This window comes from Trachypithecus francoisi, unplaced genomic scaffold (genome assembly GCF_009764315.1).
Source record: "Trachypithecus francoisi isolate TF-2019V2 unplaced genomic scaffold, Tfra_2.0 Lachesis_group0, whole genome shotgun sequence".
Taxonomy (NCBI): domain Eukaryota; kingdom Metazoa; phylum Chordata; class Mammalia; order Primates; family Cercopithecidae; genus Trachypithecus; species Trachypithecus francoisi.
Genome location: NW_022681453.1, coordinates 173,423,779 through 173,443,723, shown reverse-complemented (window position 1 = coordinate 173,443,723; position 19,945 = coordinate 173,423,779). Strand labels below are relative to the sequence as shown.

The 19,945-nt window shown below is 40.4% G+C and overlaps 1 protein-coding gene across 1 annotated transcript in view; it reads right to left on the bottom strand.

Annotated features, from left to right (window-relative positions):
- Window positions 1-18,262, bottom strand: part of RARB (retinoic acid receptor beta) — a 775,222-nt gene extending 756,960 nt beyond the window's left edge. Inside the window, exon 1 of the mRNA XM_033212816.1 lies at window positions 18,167-18,262. The gene's annotated coding sequence lies outside the window, so the exon portion shown is untranslated. The remainder of the gene's footprint in view (window positions 1-18,166) is intronic.
- Window positions 18,263-19,945: the final 1,683 nt, after the last annotated feature.

Genomic DNA, 19,945 nt, shown 5'->3' with positions numbered 1-19,945 from the left:
GACCAACTACCTAGGGCCTGTTGTAAGCACCACAAGTCCCATGCAGTGTGAGAAACCTCTTGGTCTCAGACACATCCAGATAGTTGGTCACCCTATTTTATCCCAATTCTACAACCAAAAGAAGTTCTCAAATGGAAGACTTGAGACTGAAGAGCTACTTAGGGATTATTGTACCCTGAAACAATTTCCACTGTTTACAGTTTACTTTGGAGTCATCTGGTTCTATGTGGTTTTCACATAAGGAAAGTAGAACAAGGATGAAAGAATTCATATGGAAAACTAAGACTTTGAAGAACAATCTTCCCCCACACTCAGTCTTCCACTCCAGGATATACCAGTCCAAGAAATGCATTTTGAAACTGAGCAGAAGAAAGACCAGGAGACATTCTTTAGGGCCTAGAGTCATTCTGTGTGGTTGGTTACATTATCACCACACCTTTCAAAGCCAGGGACAGCTGCTCTTGAACAATGGGTCTCAGACTTTAGCTATGTCAAAAGACACTTGAGGGGTTTATAAAGCACAGATGGCTGGGTCACACCCTCAGACTACCTGATTCAGTGTGGCCCCAGATCAGCAGCATCCAAAACACAGGAAAGTGTGTGTAGAAGCAGAAGCTCAGGCACCACCCCAGACCTGCTGAGTCAGGATCTCTATTTTACCAAGATCTCCTGGTGATTTGCTTGCACAGTAACCTTCGAGAAATATTGATACAGAAGACACTCTGACAAATTTGCTGAATCCGCACCCTGTGTATAAATACAACTGCTTAATCTTCTCATTGAGCAAATCTGAATTTCATGCTCCTCTCTTTTTTATTTTTTTCCAGTTTTGGCCATCGAATAGGTGGAAGTTCATTGCCACACAGGCATACAGATTCATTGTTAATAAAGCAAGTTACCTTCAACACCAAGAACAGAAAGTGCTCTCACTGACCATGAAGAAGCATTTGCCCTGACTCAAGGAACATAAGGTCTTCTGTTCTCCTCAGGGGAGCAGCCACTCAGGGGAAGCTACCACTCTCAGACTAAGGACATCTGGACACAGCCAGTGCCAGCAGCCTGTGTACTAGGCAGACATACCTCGGAATCCCTGCCCTCCACAACAGTTCCTGCAATTTGTTGGCCATACCTCATAGGAAGGTTTCATTCCTGCCAGATTAGCTTACTAAGGAACAGCATATTCCCTTCTGCAAATAGATAATGCTGATGTCACATTTTCTGCCTCTACTTCACTGTTGCCAATAACGTAAGGCCACATATTCTGTTATTTTCTTCTTTGAAGTTCTTGAACTGGATACCAGTTCTCCTGGAATTTTTTTAAAGAATGGTAATAACTAATATTTATGAAGCATATGTTAAGTGCCAGATATTGTCTTAAATACTTAACATTCCTTATCTTATTTAATCCACACAATAACCCAGGAGGTAGCTACTATGATTAGTCCCATTTTACACATTAGGGAATTTGAGACACAGAGTAGCTAATTAACTTGCCCAAGATCACCCAGCAGGTAGATTGCAGAGCCAACACAGTAATGAAAAAGATGTCAAACCACCATTTTGTCTTACCTTTTCTTTCCAGAAAGTTCTACCTTGAAAAATATTGTAATAACAGAGTGTTGCATACAGGAGTGACCGTGTTGCACTGGAGAATGTCTTTTAACCTGCATGCATCTCAGCTCCTCCTGTGGTAAGTGGAATAATAATAAGCACTCTGCCTCTTGCAGCGGTATTGTGTAAGTCTGTGCCTGTACAGTGTAAGCTGTAAAAGCACAGGACAAAGACAATGATCAAAGGGGTGATAATCACCCCAGATAATTCATTAATTCTCACAACAACCTTGTGAGACACAGGAAATCGACTCTGGATTAATTGCTGGCAACTGGTAAAATGTGGCATGCCAAGATTCTATTCTTGTTCTTCAGGTGGGTGGAAGGGGGCTATCTGCTGCAGAGAACTGACTCTCAAGTCAGGGAGGGAATATCAGACCTTTCCAAGGAGCTGCAGGAGAAACAGAAAAAAGAAACAGGGCTGTTCCCACCTGTACATGAGTGCAGCAATGACTGATAAATGATCATCAACTCTGGCACATAGGCTACATTTCTCAGCCTCTTTTACAGTTAAACATGGCCATAGGATTCAGATTTACACAATGGGATGTGAGAAATCATGCCCCATCAAAATCTCCCATTCATGATTCTCTCTCTCTCTTGCCCCATAGGCCAATTGAATGTCAATACCCAGAGCAACCTAGGAAACCACACACGGAAGACAGCCGAGCCTTTGTTATCCTGGGTCCCTGAATGACTGAGTGGAATAATCCTTCTTACCTACTGCTCCTTCCTAGTCCAGGTGTACCATTATTGCACTGCTTTCTACATATTACATCAAATTTAGTTTTATTAAGCCACTGAAATTGGGTATTTATCTGATATCATAGCTAGTATTAGCCAAACCATTGATCAATGTCCCCTTTAAAAATCTGCTTTATGCCATTTTAAATATGTCACTCCTGTTGTAAATTCCCATGAATAATGATTCCACCTAGGTTAGAAGAGGAAAATATCCTTAATAGATTAGGGGAGATTTTATTCTCATATGGATGCTAATCTGATTGTTTTCCTAACTCCTGTGTGGGATTGGCCATGGTGGGTAAATGACAGTTTTGATTGTTGAATAAGAAGAAATGTTTTGCAGCAAGGACAGAGGAGTTTGCTAAAGAGGAAGACGTTGGTCATTGTGATTTCACCATATTTCCAAGACCAAAGCAGAGTTGGAAAGTAAGGTGGGATGGCTCCAAAAAGAAGTCACCTGACTTGACGATTTTGCCAAGACAGACCTGTGGAGCAGGGACAAAGAGGAGAGTAAGAGTGCTAACTGGCTGGGGAAGCAGGTTCCAGATCGCAGGGGTCCAGAGAATATTGGTATGAACTTCACTGAAATATACTCTGGGTATAAGTTGATAAAATTCCATTTAGATATATTTATCACAATGTTATAGATTGAAGAAGTGCCATATTTGATTTGCCCAAGGTCATGCAGTACAATTCATTTCCCAAATCATCAAGGGTCTGCAGTTTTGTTTCTCACAGTCCTCAAGGCAGCAAGTTCTCTCCAGCAGTTTCATCTTGCTCTGGGTAATATCTGCTCCCCAGTTTTTTCCCACTGCAATCACATCCTATGCCAGCCTGGGAACCAACAACTTGGAAATTTGAAATCGATAGAGATTTTGAGACATTAACAGGTTAGTTGCAGATGTGGGAAAATTATAATCCTGGGGCAGTGCCATTGTACCTACTTTTTGCCCCTTATGAGCACGAAAAACTGTTCCCAAAGCACTGTGGCACCAGTCTTGCCAGACAGGGGAGAGAAAGAAAAAAAAGTGCTCCCAGGCCTTTGTTCTGGCTGCACACATGTGACAGCTTTCAGAACCTCAGCAGATCTCCTGGCAAGAATAGCAGAGAGGAAACCCCTCCTCCCCATTGGGCAAGGGTAATGCCTCCTGGCAAAGACCTCAAGCACATCCGTCTCTCTCCAGGCCCTTCTAGGGCTGCTGTGCATCTGCAGAACAGATGGGAGAGTCTGCTTGTCTGACTGTTGGCTGTTTTATTTCACTCAATAAACATTTATTGAGGATCTACTTGTGCCAAGCCCTAGGCTGAGGGATGTTCCATTGATATGTGTGCAAGTGAGCATGCATTGACCAAGGTACAAGTGCTAAGAGAATATGGGTATCTGTGTGTGTGTGTGTGTGTGTGTGTGTGTGTGTGGTGTGTGTGTGTGTGCGCGCGCATGCGCAAGCGTACCCTCAAATCACCAAAACAACAGGAGAATGGTGAAAAGGAATGGACAACCAACAACACAGCTGATCGACTTTGTCATAGGAGAAATGTCATGGTCGATCTCAGTGCTTCTCAAACTTGGCTGTGCACACGAATCATCTGGGTATCTTGCTAAATTGCAGATTTCAGTTCAGCAGGTCTGTGGTTGAGCCCTAGATTCTGCATTCCTGATGGGCTCCCAAATGATGCTGATGCTGCTCATTGGGGACCATAGTTAGAGTAGTAAAAGTCTCATCTACTTTTCTTGCTGATCTGATATAGTAGTTTGATGGTGTGTGGGCTGGCAGAAGATACATATTTGATTCAAATCTATATGAGGGCAATGAGTGTATGGAACTCACTTAAAAATGGACCCGCAATGTGCCAGGTACTTTGTGTATGTAAAGTCAACTAATTCTCACAGCTGAGTGTTGTTACATCTCTTTTACAGTTGAGAAAATGTAAATTCAGGGCAATGAAGTAACTTTTCTGAGGTCCCACAGCTAGTAAGGATTAAAGATAAGATCTGAAATTAAGTCTCCCTGTCTTTTAAAATTAATGTTTTATCTACTTCCCTAAGGGATCTCTTCATCCATTTAAGTTGACTCCTTTCTGGAAGAGATGGTCTGAAGCACTACAGATTTTGAATTGGAAGCTGCTGTCACATGGCCCCTTGACAGTCAGTGAAACCTAATATGGAATTATCTGCTCAGCAGCATTGCTCAATTAATCCAATTTTTAAAGCATGGTTATCATTAAAACCTCTACGTGAATGTTAAAAAAAATACTGTATTGGCTGGTTTTCCATTCCTGGTAATGATCTGACAGCAGTGAACAGGTATCAGTATCAAGAAAGTGATAGATTTCTGTCATGTCAGAGCAAAGGAAATAATAATAATAAAGGCCAAAGGTGAGATCTCTTCCACTCTGAGAAGAAATACTGTGAGGACTGTTCACTAGGAGCCATGGGCTCAACCCGGCAGTCTCCAGAGAACGAACATGTGACTATCGTTATGCAGCCCAGCCAAGTATTCAAAATATATTGGGTTTCATGGTTAAAGAATTATGTTTATTGTTTCCTCTAATCAATTTTACTTCACAAAATAAAGAGTGATATATCACTCTTAAGTTCTCGGAAGAAAGGAGTGTCAGAAACCTTACAAATAAAGTATGTGTTAAAGAAAATGGGTATAGAGTGGGCTCTGAACTGAAGAGAGGATATATGACCCACTCTTTAAGCTCATAGGAAATTGCGACCTCGAAAAAGTACCCATGATTTCTCAAGAGAACTATTACTTAACAAAATCTCCACAATAACAATGAATAACGGCCTGCCAAAGAATATAAATAGAAAAGGATTTAATATATATCCCATAGTTATGAGATTATTGGCCAAGGGAGTCTCGTGCTAATAAGATTACTCCCTCAACCCCCAAATCAAATTCCTCACAAAATCATATTCATATTACTAACCTTTATGAGGAGAGAAGATAATCCTCTATAATTTTCAGCCCAATTGGCATTTATTTTTCTATAAAGAAAATAAAGAAATCAAAACGATAAAATAATTCCATTTTGAAGTAGTTTTCAATGTGCTGACCTAACTATATCTTTGAATTTATAGTGGAATAGTTTATATGTTTTATATCTAAAGACAATGAATCTCTGATAAAAACCAAAAAATGAAAATAACCTGAATTATTTTCTATCATTTGTTTATTTCCATAACTGTAGCCAGTCTTGGGCAGTTCTCAGTCTTTTCTCTCCCTACTTCATTCTATTACTCTCAGGAATGTTGCTCAATAGAAAATCGAACCAACAAAAATGGAGGATTCTTAATGCATCATTAGGTCTTTGGAGCATGTAAATAGACTGCATCAATTAAAAAAAGGGGTCCAGGAATATATTTTCTGTCTTCTAATTACAAAAACTAAAAAGAGAGCATTTCTTAATAGGTTCTTTCATATTTAATTTTATTCTATGTAATTATATTTAATATGAAGGATATAAAATTCACTAAATAGAAGCATTAATAAATGTAAAATAATAATTTCTAAAATGTGTGTAGTGTGTATACACTATTTTTAAACCTTGCACATCCATTATTCTTCATAGATATACAACTGCTGCTTATAATTATGAAATACATTTGCTAATTATTTCATTAATAGTAAACCAGTTTTATTAGTTGTTATTTGTTATTACATTAGAGGCATTTTTAAAAGACTATTAGGATTAGAATTATGTAATGAACTTGCCTTCTGTTGGTCTAGTTGTTTTTTACTAATCTAAAATATCAAATGGACAGAATAGTGTTCAATTTTGATACAGGAGTTACTATAAACTTGGTTTCATTTTCTTCCCCTGAAACAGAATTCTCAGCATGACCTTTCTATATATGGGATTTCAAAACTGCAACACACTGTCTGTAATATCCTAAATTAAACAAGGACTTCCTGATCCACTACAGTGGTTTGAGTAATGGTTGCATCTAAGCAGCAGTTCTGACCAATTACAAGCACATGGTCGTGGGCTGTGACTGAAGAGCAGGGTTTGTGTATATACAATCTATGTTGATACTATTTCTGGAGCTACAGCAGGTAAACTCCTTTCTCCTAGTTAAGTTTTGAAATCTTATGTAATATTTTTAGAGATAACACCTTAGGTGGGAAAAATGGGAAAACGTCCATGGAATTGTTGAATTGAGAATGCAATAAAGTTCAAGAAAGCAAATGGGGACACATTTGGTTTTGATTGACGGTTTTTGTGTTTTACAGCATCTCCTGGACACTTATTTCTAGCTAAAAAATATTTTAATGATATTTCAATTAGGATGTCTTTCTGTACTCTCTCCACACTACTGCCCCATTGATCTCCAAAATACTGTGCAAAGCCCCTCATTGCATGAATCACAGTGCATTCTGGCATTTGTCTTCCTAGCTAGAACATAACTTTCAAGAAGCTAGGTGCTATGTGTGTGTGCATCTTTTGATTTTAGCCCCTACACTGAGTATATCTGGAAAAAGATACATTGTTTCAGGCAACCCTTTCAAGCCCGTGAGTTAGGAAACTTGGTTTTATATGTCATACAAAAGAAATCTAAAGCTCAGATAACTTATGTATATTTTCCATATTCATGGTTTAGCTGGAATGTTGTGAAAGTAATACATGCATCAGGTCCTTAGGCATCAAGTCCAAAACTGTTGCTGTGAACCTACAGCAACCTTCATTCCTTGCTGAGCATTTCTGAGAAAACCCTCCATCTACCTCAACTAAGGTGGCAACAGCCAGAGAAGCAATGAAGGATCAACTGATTCAAATTCTAGCTATCCTGTACCTCTACACCGTCACAGTTTCATTTAATAAATGACAGATAAATATTGGTCCTATCTAGGGAGTTACAAGTCTGTTATTTTTAAATCCACAACGTAAGAATTGATGGTAGTTGATAAGATGCCAGGTGTCCAGATCTAGAATCATGTTACAAGAACCATAGCAGTAATACTTAAGTGCTTTAAAAGTATCCATTTAATCTTCACAACAGCCTCTGAATTAGGTGCTAATTATCTTATTCTGCAGGTAAAAAAACCTAGACTCAGAAAAGTGAAATAATCTTGCTGGAGGTCATTTATCTGGAGAGTGGTAGAGTCCTAACTCAAATTCTCATTAGTTTGAGTCATAGAGCTGTGCTCTCAGCCATGATACCATCCAATCCCCTGCTCCCACTCAGTTGGAGATATTTTCTAAAACCTTATGAACCTCAAACTCGATCTGTAGGATAAATTTTTGAGCCTCTTCATGCACTTCGATTCATTCTTTAAAAATGATTTTTAAATTAGTATGCATTTTAAAAGGATATTCTCTCTCTAGTTCTAAACACAAGTGTAATTTTGTGACAATCTGGATTTGTGTTTCAATTATCCAAACTGTTTCTCCCCACCTCCACACCCCCAGTTTTTTTTTGTTTGTTTGTTTGTTTGTTTGTTTTTGAGACAGCGTCTTACTCTGTAGCCCAGGCTGGAGTGCAGTGGCACAATCTTGGCTCACTGCAACCTCTGCCCCTGGGCTCAAGAGATCCTCCCACTTCAGCCTCCCGAGTAGCTGGGAACACAGATGTGCACCGCCATACCCAGCTAACTTCTGTGTTTTTTTTTGTTTTTTTTTTTTTTTCAGAGACAGGGTTTCTTCATATTGCCCAGGCTGGTCTCGAACTCCTGGGTTCAAGCAGTCCCCTCACCTCGGTCTCCCAAAGTGCCGGGATCATAGGCATGAGCCACCATGCCTGGCCTCCTTCCCATTTTTTTCAAATTCAGTGGATAATTCATCACGATTTATCCTTATCCCTTTTACTTGTGGAAACCTAAACCTAAAAAGTATAAATCAAGAAAAAGTGGTATTCTAGACACTCAAATAAGGTTAAACACTCAAAAACAGCATTACAGCAGTATCTTCTTTATTTTTTGCTTATATTTTTTACTATAGATTAACAAAAGTAGACCACTAAAGTTGCATGCACTTTTACTTCTGAAAGCTGAAGCCACAAACTTCCTAACCTTGCTATACTGGAGTAAATTAGTATCTTTGTCAATGCCAGTTCCTAAATTGAGTATTTTCTATCATATTAAATACTTTTTTACTCAAATATGTACTTTGGTCCGTCTGACTAAAGCCATAAATTGCTAACCGGCAGCCCACAAGCCAAATTTCATCCCATAATATATTAGGTTTTGGTGCTTGTTTTTAATTTTGATTTAGTTGGCATAAAAAAAAAAAAAAAAAACCTGGAGATTTTACACAGATTTCCAGAGTCACATCAAAATTCAGATTTCTAAACCCTCATATAAAGGCAGACATTTATCATCACTAGGCTGAAATCGCTCCAAAGTAAAGCAAGTTCCTGGAGCTGAGTTAGGACTGCCCTCTTTCATGTTCTTAATCCATACTGTTATTGTCATATATTATTGCTGCCTCCCTTCTTGACTCCTGACTCCTGAAGGCATTTGAATGTTCCATCCCAGTGCATGAAGTATTCTTTGTTTATTTAAGCTTACTTTTTGGAGGCCACATCTCATAAAATTAAATAAACTATTTCTGTTTTGTTTAATACCATGGCTATCTTTACCCTGCAGTGGTTTTATTACAGGATGTACTAGAAGATCACTGCTTTTTCCTTTGCCAAAAACTTATAGCTTTCCAATATACGTGTCAAGCTATAGTGTCTGATAGTTTTTAGGTTATCTGGTCTGTCTCGGTTGACAACCATATCATCAGAGGTAGACTTCATGGGCCCTGGTAAGCAAAATTCTGGCCATGCCGTCTGTCACTCTGCTATTGCTCCTGTGAGTATGTTACCTTTCGTGGCAAAAGAAATTTTGCAGATGTAATTAAAGTGACTCATCAATTGACCTTAAAAAAAGGAGAGATTATCCTGGATTATCTAATCACACAAGCCTTTAAAAAGCTGAGAACTTTCTCTGGCTGCAAGTAGAAGAGATGTAGGAAAAGTGGAAGTCAGAGAAATTGGAAGTACAAGGACTCACTGTTGCTGACTTTGAAGAAGGATAGAGCCAAAGAATGACTCTTTTTCGAGAATGATCCCCAGCCGACAGCCAGCAAGGAAATAGGGAGTTCAGTCTTAGAACCACATGGAACTGAATTCTGCCAACAACTTGAACAAATCTGAAGGAAAAATCTTCTCTTAAAACTCTAGATAAAAGTTAAAGGTAGCTGATGCCTTAATTTTTGACCTGGTAAGCCTGCCCGGACTTCTGACTTACGGAAACGGTAATATAGTAAATGTGTGATGTTTTCAGCCACTAATTTTGTGTTAATGTGTTAAGGCAGTGATAGAAAACTAATACAGGCTTCATGGTCACTGGTGACCCTGATGAGTAATATCAGAAAAAACTCAGAATGCTTCATTCACAGCAATCATTGTTTCCTTTTTGGTGTGACTTTGTCATTAATCATTTATGTTTCCAAGCCAATTCTGGTGATTTAGAGCCTGCACTAGTTTTTGATCTGTGCCATAATAAAATTAACACAAGCAGAAAATAAGAGGGCCAAAATCAGTACTGGGAAAATAAACTGAGTACGATGAAAATCACACAGAATCTGAACCTCTTCAATTTAAATGTTTCAGCACTATCTCTTTTTACTGTAATATTGAATATATGAACATGTGAGGCAAGAAAAAAGCTATCTACTCTAAGTTTTACTTCTTCATTAAATTATCAAAAGAAAACTACAATTGTCATTGTAACACTGGAACATTTAATACAGTTCTAAAATTAAATGCAGAACACATTTACAGAAGCCATCAATTTGGGATCTTCTTTTGTCAAACTCTGTTTTTCAAACAATATTTTAGTAATAAGCCTTATTTCACTGGTGGAAAAATCTTAAGGAAGACAAGACTATATATTCACTCAACCCAAGACTGTTTAAACTATATTCATCTCTGTGATCTCTACCATTTGCAGATGACCACATTATTCATGGTTTAGTACCAGGAACATGTGGGATCTGCAAGTAAAGTATTCTCCACCTTGGATATTACCTGGCTAACTCAAGTCATTCATTCATTCATTCATTCATTCAACGAAGGAGGCCAATGGATAAGGTCAAAGAGGTAAACTATATGATAAGGTTTTCTTCGTAGGATATATTGCTATCTGAAATTATCATTTTATTTGTCTAATTTATTGTGATATATGTCTCCCAATAGAACGTCAGCCCCAAGGGGCTGGTGAATTTGTCTTCCCGTTTATTGATGGTCATCCAACCTTTAGATTGGCAGATCTCAATAAATACTTATGAAATAAATACATACATAAATGATAAAAAAAAAAACTAGGTCAGCATCCAGAAGTTCTGATATACTACTGTTATTCACATTCTCTAAATTGTTTCTGTGCCTCTTTTTCCTAACACCGATTTCTCCAAAGTATCTTCAATAAAACGGTAAATCCTCTCCTGCATTTATTCAATAAACACGATTGAGCACCCTGGATATTCCCTGTCTTACTCAAGAATCATTTACTCATTCATTTATTCGTTCATTCAACAAAGGAGGCCAAGGATGTGGTCAGAGAGATAACAGGGGATAGATCATAAAGAGCTTGGTAGGACACTGTAAGGTCTTGGGCCTCTAGTAAGAGTGAGATGGGAAGCCATTTGGAGGATGCTGACACAATAAATGTCATATTCTGATTAACATTTTATTAAGGCCAACGTAGCTATTATGTGAGGCAATGGTAGAAACAGGATCTCCAGTCATGAAGTTGTTGGAATACTCTCATGTTTTTTGACTGCCAGTGTTTTCATGTAATTCAAACTAGGTTCTTGAATAAACTTTGCTAGAAAACAGCAGTCATATTTGAAACCTTAAAAGACACATTACTGATTGCCAGCTGTCCTCTCTTATATCCAGTCCCTTGCCATGTATAAGATCCTGGGGCATTGCTGCTGCAAAGAATTAGAGACCTAATTCCAATTGCCTCCATTCACAAAAGAGGAGATTTTACTTTGCTCATTCCTTGGTGGTCAAGGTTCACTCCCTTTACACAATGCTATCTTATTTCTCTTCTCCTCAGATCTAGTATTATCTACATTCACTGTCTCAAAAGACAAACTATACCATGTTTACCTAAAAATGTTAACGTGCATTGTCCTGAAAGAGAACACAGAGCACTTGCAGAGAGTCACTCAAGTCTCTTCCAAAGCCCATGATGTTTAGGTCATCCTAGACTGCAAATCCCACTTGTTTTCAGGCTTCCCTGGTAACCACATTGAAGAGACAGTCTATGGTGAATTGCCTCTATCATGCTTTCTTGTGAAGGATCTAACCTTAAGATGGACTCAAGTGACCTATATATCTTGGCCCCCAGGGTCAATGCATACAACTTTCACCACCCATTGTTTCTTTGAGGTGTGTCCATATTAATGTAGATAATGTGGCTTCTGGGCATCTCGACAGTGCTCTATCATTACAAATATATTCATAGATACAGAACCTGGTTTTTCCTAGGGAGGTGCTCTACTACAGAATAAAGAACGGCAGTTAAGAGGATCTGAATTGCCACTCCCATGCTTTTGGTTCTGCAACCTTTGTTCCAGTCGTTTAACCTTGTTAATATGAGCCTACTGGGCATGAGGAATAAATGCAATGATATGTGCCAAGCTTTTGGTACAGAGTCTGGCACATAGAGAGCACTCAATCAATATTAGTAATCATCATTTAAAAACCATTATTCTAATTGTCACCATCCCTGTGAAGATGGGTATGAATCTTCCAAAATGGTACCTGAATTCAAGAAGTTATTTACTTGGCTTGCTACCTTTCTGCCACCTTTTTGTAAAAACAACAGTATTGGAAAAGGGACATTCTAGAGCATGGTAGCATGGATCCACAGACACATTTCATCAATTCCCTTTCTTGCATCTTTTCAATGTTTACTTATTGGCATAGGTGAAACTGAGGCAAGAGTTTTAAGCTTCTTGATATAAGTTTGACATGACGAATGCAAAGACCATCAAGTACAAAAGGCAAGGGCAATGCAGTAGATGAAATCCTACAATGGTGGAAATAGCCAGGGCAAAACTCACACAGATATTTTTATTTTGTTTGTTTTTGCTTATGTAAGAGGATGAAGAAAGACAATTTAAAAGGATAAGGGACAGAAGAAGGGAAGAGAGAGTGGAAAGGCGCAGCAGAAAGTGAAGAAAGAAGGAAGAATTGAAGAAGATGAAAAAACTAAAAAGTGGGAAAAAGGGGAAAAGGAAAGGAAGAAATAAAAAGAAAAGGGAAAGTTACTATGAGACTGGTTCTACAGCCCAGAGCAATGCAAAAGCAAAAGCCAGGATCAGCACAAAAAGACTAACAGAGAATATAAAGTGGGCTTACAATTGAACAAATTCTTCTTGCAGTCTTGTGACTCTTTTGTGAGTAAAACTGCTTCTATCCCTAGAAAATTGAAACTTAGATTTTTCTTGACCTTTGAGTCCAATGATACCACTGAATGATCACTCGACTCTTGTTTACATGATTACATTGAGGTCATCACTGCTCTTTTGAGGGAGGTAAAACCTTTTACCTTTACCTCTCAGATGTACCACATACAAAGTGAAGTGAACTCCAGGATGCCGGTTACACTCAGAACAGTGGCTTCCTAGTGCAAGAGGGGAAGCCTGCTACAACAGTCTTGGGGTTGACATCGATGATACTTCTCACTCAAATATTTTGCTTTCATTTTTAATTTTTGTCAAAAAAAAATCTGTACACAACATTGAACATGCTTGATTCTCAGTCTCTTATATATATTTCTAGGTTTTTTATGATATATACTCTGCTGGCCAAGAGAAAAAGCAGGCTATTCAAGATTATGATTACTTAAATTTACTTTTTTTTAGTGGTAGAATTTAATCTGACTTCATTTTCCTAAAATTAACAATCAAGCATAGTACTGTGTTCCAAATTTGGCAAAAGTGAAATTCCATAATCTGTCGCTTTAGCGTGGGATCCACTAAGCATATTTCTCAGCTCACAAAGGACTTCTACCTTGGAACATATCCAACCTCTTAGTATTAAATTGGTGAGTTACCATGAAAGGTATAAGCTCTTTCTTAATTGCTGTTCAAGTTCCCAATATTAGATTGTGTGAAACTTATATAATCTGCAGAACATAGCAAATCAGTTTATCTTTAAATAGTGATACTAGTCACACACATCTATCATGTCAGGACAAAAATAACAGGTGAAAGGTGATATTGGCCTGGACACTAGGGGTTATGATGGAGGTGAACAAAGGTGAAATATGAGCAGGGGTAATAGTCCAAAATGCTTATCAACTGGTATGGCCAGAGCACTGGCCAATCAGAACAACTGCAGACTATAATCCGCCAATGCTGGCAGGCCTACCTGTGGGTATCCGGCACATGCCTACCTTGGACACAATGTACATGACAAATAAATAAATAGTTGAGGCAAAGGAATAAATCTATGTTTCTGGACTGAACAATTAGTATGGTACTGTTGTTTCCACAAATGAGGAAGACTAAAGAGAGAATAATTTTAGAAGGTTGTTGGTAGTGATAATATAACCTTTAATTTTGGAAGTAAAATGTTGGATATGCTTGTGAAACATCCAAACGGAGATGTTAAGTGAGCAATTGAATAGATGTTGCTGGAGCTCAGAGGTCAGGAGTGGATTAGAGACATAAATTGAGTTGTTGTATGGATAAGACTTAAAACCATGAGAATGAAAGATATTACCTAAAGTGAAAGGCGGGGAGGGAAGAGGAAGGCGATATAAAAAGATGGGCCAGAATATAGCCCTAGTGTTGGAAAGATCCAGTCTTTATTTAGAGATGAGATCATGGAAGTGGAGCCAGCTGGGAAGTAATCAACTCTAAAGAGGAGAACTAAAGACATACAGTCCCACAGAAGCCACCAAAGTCACTGAAAGATGCCAACAGAATATACCTCATGACAGAAAAGGGACGAGTCAACTCTGTCCAATGCTCCAAAAAGTTGAGTAAGAGTGCAGATCACTGCTCAGTAGTCACTGCTGATGTCAAGAGAAGTTGTTTTCGTAAGCGGTGGAGGCAGAAGCCACACTGGAGGAGGACCGACAGTAAGGTAGAGAGGAGGTGGAGATTAGCATGTGGAGATTAAAATGTGCAGACAAGCCTCACCAGAAGTTTGACAATGACATGGAGAAAATAAATGAGGTAAGGGATGCTGAGAAGTATGGGATCCAGAGTTTGTTTTAAACATAGAAGACATTAAAAATACGTTGACATGTAATTGTTGTAAAAACTCCATGATTTAGGGAAGTGTTATTTCTCTCATTTATCAGATGAGAATCCTGAGGTTCAGAGAGGTTAAATAACTGGATCAGGTTCTCATAACTAGTAAGAAACAGAGCTGAAAGTTGAGTCTAGCCTATTTTATTCCCAAGTTCTAGGATAGGTGGACACTTCTCATATTTTATTGCATTTATTTTCCCACACAACTGTATACTCATTTTAGAATTTTATTTTTAATTGACATTAATTATATATATTATGGGACTCAATTTTTTCTAAATACAGGGGATGCGTCTAACTCATCCTTGAAACCCCAGTACCTAGTACAATATTTGGTTGTTAATAATGGGTACTTAATAAATGCATGGTGCAGAAATGAATACACAAATGAGTTTGTAGCCAACTAGCTGCTAAGAACTTACCCCAATCTTACACAATCACCAGGCTCCACTGTAATGAAGGGCTTACTTCCCACTTAAATTTTTTTTCTCTGTACTTGAAATATATACAGAGTCTTTATTCTCTCATGGAATCTATTCTCAGGTAATACTGATTTCACTGTGCTGTTCCACATGAGATCAGCATATTTGTATGGGAAGGAAAAGGGATATTCAATCACTGTGATATTTTATGAGTCTGGTAATAATAAATAGATATTTTTAAACATTGATGTGCTTGACTGATCCTTCTTAACCACATGTTTTGCTCAGCTGTTTTGCTGACATTTTACTTTACAGCCTTTTTAATGCAGTTATTATTTTTTCCCTTTATCATATGAGTAAAGAAGTTTTAACAAATGTCCCTAAGGTTAAAACAATGCACAATACTTTTAAAATGTGTGAACTCTGATGATTAATTGTCTTAAGATGTTTATAACTTAAGTTTCTGCTGAAATAGTTTTGTTTTGAACTTCTTCCAATCAACTCCTTCCTTCTTTCAGAAAATTTACCCTTTGAAAGTCTGAATAGAAAAAAATAGTTTTTCAGATTAACAAAACTGCTTCATGACATAATGTGTGGCTCTTCAGTTCAGTTTTGTTATGATTTGCTAGCAAAGAAGTTTAGGGTCTGTGCATCTCCTAATTACATATATATTGTTAAAGCTACCTTAGCCAAGTTAAATAAAATAAGGATGCCTAAAGTAGGTTAAATTTGCATTCTGATTATTTGCAACAGTGTCTAATCCCACAGAGTTTTTTTTTTCTTCATGCTTAAGGTAAGAATTACCTACTAGTTCCTCCCCACCCCACCCACCATATCTATAAGCATCACGTATTTTTTGTCCAAGAAGGAATATACTATACAATTTAGCTATTCATTTATGCAAATGATGGTAAACAGAATTATAAAGACAGATAATAAACAGCAAATGAGGTTATTTTGTTTCACGCTTTATGTTGTCAGAGTTCTGAGCATGGTTTAGTGTTTTCTATTCATGACTTTATATTACCAAATTACTCCCTGATGGCGTCTCAGATGTGCTTTTGTCTGCAAATGAGAAGGAATAAAATACCAGGACATTAACGTTAAATTACAATCGTTAATGGCGTAAATACGAAAATAATTACTGCATCATACCATCAATTGTTATGTGTTCATTACTGAAGTTCTTGTAAAGCCTTCATTTTCTTGTTACAATTATTTTTTCCTTTATTTTTGTCTGGCTATTTTACAGCTCTGACAGTACTTTAGCAACATTCAGCAGTTACACAAGCCATTTAATCCGGCTCAAAGCTTCATTTAAACTTCATTTAGCTGCATTTTATTTGTGTATTACATGCCTTTTACTTCTTTCTGACAGTCAAAAGGTACTTCCGGAGTAGGTGCTGTAAAGATGTGTCAAAGGAGACTATCTAAAACCAGCAATAAACTTCGGAGAGGGTTTTAGACTTACTTTACCATGGCTCGATAAGATACCTTTATTAAATAATCAAACTTATTGCGCCCCCATCTCTAAAATTTTAGCTTCAGGGCTCTTTTCTTCTTCTCCTCCTACTTCTAGCACCTCTTTTTAAAATTAATTTATATATCTGCGTCCAATCAGGTAAGATGCTTTTACATCTCGGCTCTCGACTCTCTCCCATTCTGTTTCTTCTTCTCTGCTCCGCCTCACCTGTCTTTCTCCCGGTCCTACCTCTTTCCTATTCTCTCAGTGGTCCCTCCATAGCTGGCAGAGCAGGGAACCCCTCCAGACAGACAGACCGACAGACAGACCGACAGACACACACACACACACACACACACACACAAGCGCGCACACACACCCACCACACTCTAGCCTTCTGGTCCTGGAAGGGTCGTTCAAATGCACCCTTTTGTCTGCTTCACTCTGCGACCATCACTTCGCCTCTGCCTGCCTGCCTCGGGCTGGGAGTGTCAGGGAAACTCAACCCGCGCTGAGAGCTGGAAGGGGGCGGGGTGGGGGGGTGTGTGTGGAGGCACAGCGGGCGGTCCAGCACCCGAGCATCCTTGGCCACGGCGCGCGCGCCCGTGCGCGCGCGCACACACACACACATACACACGTCTTCTGTCACCTGTTCACTTTCAACGCCAGCTCTAGCTCTAGGTAAAACTTATCCCTCCTCCCATCCCCCACCCCTACCTCCCGGAGTCCGCGTACAAGACATCGCGTGCACACCTTTTTCAAAATATCCGGAGGGAGAAAAGTGCACACTGGGGCACACTACAATTACGCAGAACACTAGTACCTCTCTCTTCTCTGTTTTTCCGCCCATCGTCTCTACAATCACACACAGCCTCTTCCTGCCAAAGCGCGCACACAGCAAGCACCCCTTCCCGGCTGACAATCCAGGCTTGGAGCCTCAGCCTCCAAGGCTCAGTCCCTGGCCGTGTCCCTCTGCCTAGCGCCAAGCCCCTAGTACTCTCTCCAACTCCCGCCATGTGCAGCCTGGCGCTACCCGCTCCCTAGGCCCAGCCAATGCTCAAACTTTTTCTCGCCCTTTCTCCGGCCCCAAAGCATGCCGCAACACAGAGGTCCGATACCCCGGCCCCGAGCTTAGACCCCCACAGGGGAATGGAGCGAGAACCCCTGCTCCCGAGGGCGCCAGGTCTCGCAGTGTCCAGCCCTAATGTGCGCAGGACAGCGCTGGACCCGGCAGGTATGGGAAGGGAGCCGGGGCGGATCCGACTGGCAGGTGCAACTTGCCAGCGACTCCTGGGTTCACGCCCCTGGGGACGGCTGGTTTGGCCTAATGAGAACAAAGCTGGAGTCCGGGGAGACTGTCAGACAGGCGCTAAGACAATAGCAATAAAGGGAACTTGGAAGAGGACTGCTGCGCAAAGTTGTCCTCGAGTCCAGATGTCCTGGGATCGGTCGCGGGCTCCCGCTGCAGACACCCCAACCCCCAGCCCCTGGCCCCGCCGCGGTACACGCAAAATCCCTGCTAGGCAGTCGGTCCCTGGATGCCATGCAAATGCCCTGGTCTTCCAGACCCAGCCTGGGGCTCCGGGGACGCTTGGGGCTTGGACAGCAGCCACCCAACAGCAAGACCCGCCAGCGCGCTCTCCTGGCTTTACCTTTCGGCGGGCTGCCTGGGAGTCCGCGGCGCGCCGCCCGCTGGCTGTGCCCTCAGCCCCTGCCGCCGCCGCTGAGAGGAGACAGCGGGAGCCCGGCTCGCTGCGCCCCGCCCCCGGGCGCCAGGCCCCGCCCCCGGGCGCCACGTCCCGCCTCTCCACGCTGGCCCGCAACCGCGCGGAGCCACGACGGCCCAGTGGGGTTTCCGCGTGAGCTGAGCAGGAGGCGGCGGCCGGCTGCTACTGCTGCCACTGCTGCTGCTCTGGTTGCTGCCCCTGCTGCCTTCACCGCTGTGGCTGATGCATGCCACAGGCCAGCCAGGACGTCCCAAATTGCCAAGGGGTACCGCCACCCTCCTCCCCAACAAAAGAGACTAATGGAAATAAACTCCAGAATAGGGCTATTCTGAGTGTGTTCCATGCACCGGCAGCGTCAGCATCACCTAGGGGCTTGCTAGAAATGCAAATTTCTGGGTCCTACCCCAGATCTAGTGAACCAAAATCTCTGGGGACGGGGCCTAATATTGTGTATTTTAAGAAGCTCTCAGGGAGATTCCAAGCACATTGAAGTTGGAGAAGCACCGCTAAGAGAACTAATTGGCTGATGAGATGCATGCTCCCGCAGTCCTGAGACCCACGAGCCCACCCTGGCTGAGGGTTTAACTTGGCAGTGTTTGCAAAGCTCAAGAGTACTTGTCTGCGCCCTGGATGTCATTCATCTTGCTTTATTGACTGAGAAGTCTTTAGAGATAAACAGAGGGGGGAATACATTTACTTCTGATCTGACAGCTCTAATGAGCTCAAAGAAGAATTATGTAAACATTATTAAGTGTAATAAACACGTGTCGGCATCAGGCAATCTTCTCTGGAGAAGGCTTGGCAAAAGCCGGCATGAGCCAACGTTTTATTCATAATGTCTTTTTAACTTTATGTTGCCTGTGTAATAGGCCTTTGGCTTTGCTGTTTCCCGGACGGAAAATCATTACCCCAGTAATAAATGAGCCAGTTCAAAAGGAGAACCACTGGGATGCTGAGCACTTTCATTCATAAATGCTATGTATCAGACACAGAGGAAACCATCTTCTGTCAATGTGCCATTTTAATTATCTAACTGGTGTACAGGTTTCTTGTTTCAACTTCCTAAGGCATCAACTGTAGAAAACAAATAAAAGTTAGCCATTCATTCACTCACCATTTTATTTGTAGTGAGTTCTCCTCACTTTTTCCCACTGTACTTTCCAGAACTTTGGATGTTATTAAATACAGATGTTCCTAGACATATGACAGGGTTACCTTCTGATAAATCCATTGTAAATTGAGAATATCAAAAATGCATTTAATATATATTACCTACTGAATATCAGAGCTTAGCCCAGCCTACCCTAAACATGCTCAGAACACTTACAGTCGGTAGCCTACAGTGGGGCAGGATCATCTGGTAACACAGTACACTGTAGAGTATCTGTGGTTTACCCTGCTGATTGCATGGCTGGCTGCCACTCAGCCTCTCTCTCAAGAGTATCCTACTGCTTTAGCACTATGGGAAAGTCAAAAAATTTAAAAACCATAAGTTGAACCATCTTAAGTTAGGGACTGTCTGTACCGGAGGAATTGATGATCCATTGCCAGGGAAGAAAATGATGACACTACCTTGACCTCCACTGCTAGCTCTAGGAATTGATTCTGGTTTTGAATATTTATTTGGTGTAGATGTAGAAGTTTGAATTGGTTCTGGTTTTGAACATTTATTTGGGGTAGATGTAGAAGTTAGAAGTTCCGGTC